We start from the raw sequence: 5792 nt of genomic DNA, 5'->3' as shown, positions 1-5792 counted from the left end.
TTAGACATGGATTCTGATTTTCAATTTGTCATGTTGAGATCCTGCCAGCAATTTTTTTCTATGATGGTTCTAAATAACTGAGCTTTTCATGTGTGAAGTGTGTACAGGATAAATAATGCAATCAGATCTTGTGCTTCGTTTTATGTAATATCTCTAATCAGTGAAAAGAGAATTGACATCAAAATTGCTTTTTAAACCTGAACTGCACTCTTTTTTCACCTCAGTGAGTACTTGCAGTAATCTAAATAAATTTTCATTGTAATCACCAAACACAACATCATCCAAGTACACTAGAGAGATCCTCCCAGAGTTCTGTTAATTATTGCCTTTTTTCCTACAAGAGGAGAAATGGAGATGGTAAGATTTCCATCCTAGTCATTTAGTCTCCAATCTTTTTACCACAATTTATGGCAAAGAAACTTGTTGCCTTCTCACCTTGTTTAGCCCTGGGAAAGGAGAGGTGTCTTCTGTAAAGAGATACTGATAACATAGCAGTGATTGATAGTAGGCAATGTGGCAAGTTTTGGCAAGAGAAAGACTTGTCTCCTACCAGGCTAGCTTTCAGAGAACCATAGCCTTCTGCAAAGACACACACTCACACTCTACTGGTTTTCTTTGAGGACAGTGAGTCCTCAGGAAAGCAGCCCAGGTTTCATGGGCCTGTGACTGAGTGGTCACACAAGGCCCCAGCTCAGAGAGAACACTCGCAGGGCTCAATAAGCTGCTTCTGTCATCTTGAAATTCTTAATCAATTAAAAGTAATGACTTTTAAATGAAGAGCCTGTGTTTTCATTTTCACATGATCCTACAGATTGCATAGCTGAGCTTGAGTTAAAGATACTGCTACTGCATGGAGTCAAGACCTTGAGGATAGATTCAAAGAACCAAGTGCTTGCATTTAAAAATGGACAAAAAAAGATTGAAATTCAGGCAAATCCATGTGGACTGAAAAGAAAAAGAAATTGTTTTTCATTGTCTTCTGGATTCTTAAGATTTTCAATAACAGGATATCAAATTAGTTCCTACCTGATAAAGGACTATACCCCCAGGCTTTATTTTGTTCAAATGTTAGATCTGTAATAGAGGGTTATAGGTTTTATTTAGCTCATGTCAGTTCTTCTTTCAACTTAATATTTCATCTATTATTTTCATCTTATTTTATATTTGTCATTTACTTTCAAATTTTGTTATCAGATACTATTTCTAAATATATAATATGACATATTTGCCTAAAATTCAACATTATGAAAATAACCCACAGCTCACTTAGAATTTTCATCACATTTTTTCACTCCTCTAATGATTATGTTCTCTAGATTTTAAAATCAGACCCATTTCTCTCCAATTATCTAGAAGTATTTTTCCAATAAGAAGCACTACTTTCCTCACTGAGATATGTTCTGTCTCACCTGTATTTACCTCACCCATAGATTCAATAAAATAAGACTTAAAATACATTTACTTTGTCTCTTGTAATCTCCCCCACAACTCCAGAAGAGATGACTTTGTGATGCTTTCATATCCCCATGTTCATGTCCTACTCCTAACTCATAGACTTTTAAATTAAAATTCTCCTTACGATATATATTTTCTTCTTTTTTCCTCAAACCTTTATTTCAGAAAATGTCAAGCCTATCAGAAGAGATGAAAGGCTACCACAATAACCACCTGTATCTTTTTCACCTGGATCCACTACCATATAAACTGCTATCTTAAGTGGTCCCCAAAGCCCTACATGTCACTGTAACATCTGGAAAGGGATGAATATCACATCTCACCATGCCACTGGTCTGCTGAAACATGTAGCTCCTGGTAATCCTAAACACAGCATCAGTAAGAATTAAACAAGCTGAGTTTATCAAGTAAAAGGAGATAATTTCTTTGAATGTGGGAGTGAGAAGCAGAGAGAAAGAGAGGTAGGAGGTAAGAAGAGAGAGGAAAGGAGGGAGAGGGGGTAGAGAGAGACAGAGAAAACCTGAGTGGTATTCTAAACAAGTAGGAATTATTTGAAAGGGAAATACTCCTGGATTTTTGTCTGCAGCTCCTTTTATTGGGTTTGGGTTTATCCTCCCTATGTAGGTTCCTGGAATGTGATTAGCTCGCTGGCTACCTTTGGTCCTTCCCTTGGATTTCTTCAAGCTGTATGACCTTTCTCTGTCTATTCATGGAGATTAACATTATGGGTGGAGGTCTTATGGATAAGCAGTTTAGCCTTCTGTTACTCCTGCTACCTGGGACCCGCCTGAGTTTAATTTCCTTGACTGCCTTTCTGATTGCTGCAGTCAGCTGCCTCTGACTTTGTTTTCAAACTTGAGTGTAATCTGCAGAGGCACAAGTTATCTCTTGTGATGCCTCAAGCTCCCCTTAATAAGTCACCAAGGCTACTAATGGAAGGTGGTAGAGTCTTTTTTTTTTTAATTTTATTTAAAAGGAAAAAGAGAAAAAAACAAAACAAAACAAAGCGGTATAAGGGTACAAGTAATGCAGAACTACAAAAAAAAAAAAAAAAGTAAAAAATCACCAGTTAATAGATTACATATTATCATCTTAGAGATAGTTGCTCAAGTCACAGTATCAAAGCATACAAAGTAGACATTCAAACAGTGAGACTGCAAACAGTTGTGTTCAAGGATCCAACCAAAAACATTAATATGGTCAGCTATTTAACATCCCTAAACACACTTGCTGTTGTATCCTTTAGAGCACTTTTTTTCCCTCTCCTTTTTACAACAAAATTTACACATTTTGGGTTTTATTACTCCTTAGTTCTTATTACTTTTTTGGGGGGAGAGAATAAAGTCAAATATGGCAAAACAAAGCTGTCAGTCAAAACCAAGGATAGACATAGCACATGATGTAAAAACAGAGTACGAGGTTATCAACAATGGTTACCATAATGTCTCTTGTTTCCTTAAAAAGAATTGTCTATCTCATTAGGTATTATAAAGTTGAACAAAACAGTAGAGAACAAAACCAATAAAACCTAAACCTTGTAAACATTACAGGACTTCCAAAGGAGACAATAGTCAAACCAGAATGGGCATCATAGTGAATCTTATTGCCTTCAAAGTAGTTGCCTATACCCTCAAACTTGATACTATCATACAGAATGGAACAGAGTCTAATCAGTCAAAACAAGATAGTGGGAGTATTACAGGACTTCAAAACAAGTTAATAGGAAATCAAAAAATTTACTACTATATATCCTGCTAATTTTTTTTTAATTTTTCCCCTTAATTAAAAAAAACATAAAAAATAACTAAATAATTTTTCTAATGAATAAGGGAGAGATTGAGATAAAAGAGGACATAACAATATAACAATACAGGTCAAAGCATGACTGTTTCAGCAACCTAGTGCTTCAAGGTGGTGGAGTCTTAAGAAGGGGACTGGGGGAAGGTCTTCACGAGGGCATGCCTTTATAGGGGTGAAGGGATCCTGTTCCCTTCACTATACCTGTCTCCCACTTCCTGGCCTCAGACAAAGGGCTTATATTCAGAACATATAAAGAATTAAAAAATATCAAGCCCCCCCCCCCCAAATTCAAAGACCCTCTCCGAAAATGGGCATCTGAGATAAACACACATTTCTTAGATGAAGATACACAAGTGTCAAATAAGTACAGGAAGAAATGTTCACCATCACTGGTCATTCAAGAAATGCAAATTAAGACAGCATTGAGATTTCATCCGGAAAGAATAGATGCCATCAAGAAATCAACTGATGAGGGCTGGGGATTTAGCTCAGTGGCATAAGTGCGTGCCTTGCAAGCAGGCAGTCGTGAGTTCGATCCCTGGTACCCATAAAAAGGAAAAAGACAAAAAAAAAAAAAAAAAGAAAGAAAGAAAGAAAGAAAGAAATCAACTGATAACAAATATTGGTGAGGCTGCAGGGAAAAAGGAACACTGTTCCACTGTTGGTGGGAGTGTAAACTGGTACAACCACTATGGAAATCAGTATGGAGATTCCTCAGAAGACTAGGATTGGAAGTTCCATTCCATCCAGCTATTCCCCTCCTGGGTATTTTCCGAGAAAAACTGAAAAGGTCATGTCACGTGATATATGTGCACACATGTTCATAGCAACACAATTTGTAATAGCTAAATCTTGGAAACAACCAAGATGCCCATCAACTGCAGAGTGGATGGAAAAGATGTGGTATTTTTATACAATGGAATATTACTCAGCTATAATATCACATTGTGTCTCTAGTATAAAAAGAAATAAGAACTATAGGAATAATAAAACCCAAAATGTGTAATTGCTATTGTAAAAAAGAGAGGAAAACAAAGTGCTCTAAAGGATATAACTGCATCTTTGTTTAAGTGTATAGGACTGATAACCATATTACTAAGTTTTTGTTGGATATTTGAACAGAACTGTTTGCAGTCTCACTATTTGCATGTCCACTTTGTATGCTTTAATTTTGTAACTTGAACAACTATTTCTAAGAGGACAATATGTAATTTATCAACTAGTGGTATCTTATTGTTTATTTTTTTAAAATCATGTATTGTTTCTACCCTTTTTCTGTTTTTTTTTTCTCTTTAAATAAATTTTTTAAAAAGAAAGTTTAAAAAACTTTTACTTACCTAGCAGGTGAGATACCAAGATCATGAGAGTGGTTTTCCCAGGGCAAGGCTTATCCTTTGCACTCCAGATGTGCTGAATCCTGCAATTTTCCCAAACCCTCAAATGTGAGAAATTTGACTGTATAATTTGTGGTTGGGTGGGGCGGGGGGAGACTGGGTTGATGCTATTCCCTGAAAAAAATATTTTAAAAATAAAAAAATCCTGTGAATCAAAATAACCCTTTTTCTCTTTATAAGTTGATTATAAGGGTATTTGAAATAGTAATGGAGATATTTTCTTACTCACCAGAACATCAATATCACTTTTAAAAAATTAACATTTTAGAATTGTTGAAGTAGGGCTGGGTATATAGCCCAGCAGCCCAGCACCTGCCTGGCAAGCACAAGGTCCTGAATTCAGTTCCTGGTATGAAAAAAAAATCACCAAGAATCAATGAAGTAATATCAAATATCTAGTCCTGTAATACTTTCTTAATTATCCCCCAAATGTCCTTGTTTTAAAGGACTTTTCAGTTCTGGGGCAATCAATGACCATGCATTTCCAGCGGATGCCCTATCTCTTCAAAAGAGTTCCCTTGGTTTGTTTTTAAATATTACATGAGTTGACATTTTGTTCATAAAATGTTCCACAATGTAGACTTGTCTGATCTCAATGTTATTATGAAGAGTTTAAGGTTAAACATTTTGACAAGAGCATTTATCCAGTGATACTGTGTTGTTCTGAGCATCGTATCAGGAGGCACACAATTTCAGGATCCCATGATTGGTGATAGAAGTTCAATGATTAAGTTAGGGTGATATTCACCAGTTTTATCCATTACTGAGGTGGCATTTATCTTGGTGAGAAAAGGCACAAGTACATATTCTGCTAGTATATGAAATGCAAAGGGTAAAGAGTTTCCCTAGGAGAACATACTTAGCACATATCTTCTAAGATAAGTCAACAGGTGCACCAGCAGGAAATTGTTAACACTCAGTGTTCCTTTTCCTTGTCATCTGTCCTTGTGCTGAGATCTCTGCTCTCATTAATCTGATGCTGAAAAACACTTCCCTAGCACCTCTCTCATGTGAGCTATACATACAATTTTCTTTTTCCCCAGGAAATAAACACATTTTGACTGATTAAGGCTGTTGCAATGTAATCCTCTCTTTCAGAATTTGCAGCTCTCTCACACTGTAATTAAACATTGTTTTTTCTTG

The 5792-nt window shown here is 36.0% G+C and overlaps 1 pseudogene; it reads left to right on the top strand.

Annotated features, from left to right (window-relative positions):
• The first annotated feature begins 4584 nt into the window (after window positions 1–4584).
• Window positions 4585–4766, top strand: LOC111757895 (U1 spliceosomal RNA; annotated as a pseudogene).
• The last annotated feature ends 1026 nt before the right edge of the window (window positions 4767–5792 follow it).

The sequence above is a fragment of the Cavia porcellus genome, unplaced genomic scaffold (assembly GCF_034190915.1).
Source record: "Cavia porcellus strain 051 isolate PalLab524CR breed Dunkin Hartley unplaced genomic scaffold, mCavPor4.1 scaffold_13, whole genome shotgun sequence".
Classification (NCBI taxonomy): Eukaryota; Metazoa; Chordata; class Mammalia; order Rodentia; family Caviidae; genus Cavia; species Cavia porcellus.
Note: the sequence above shows the minus strand (reverse complement) of the source record. Positions and strands in the feature narration are given on the sequence as shown.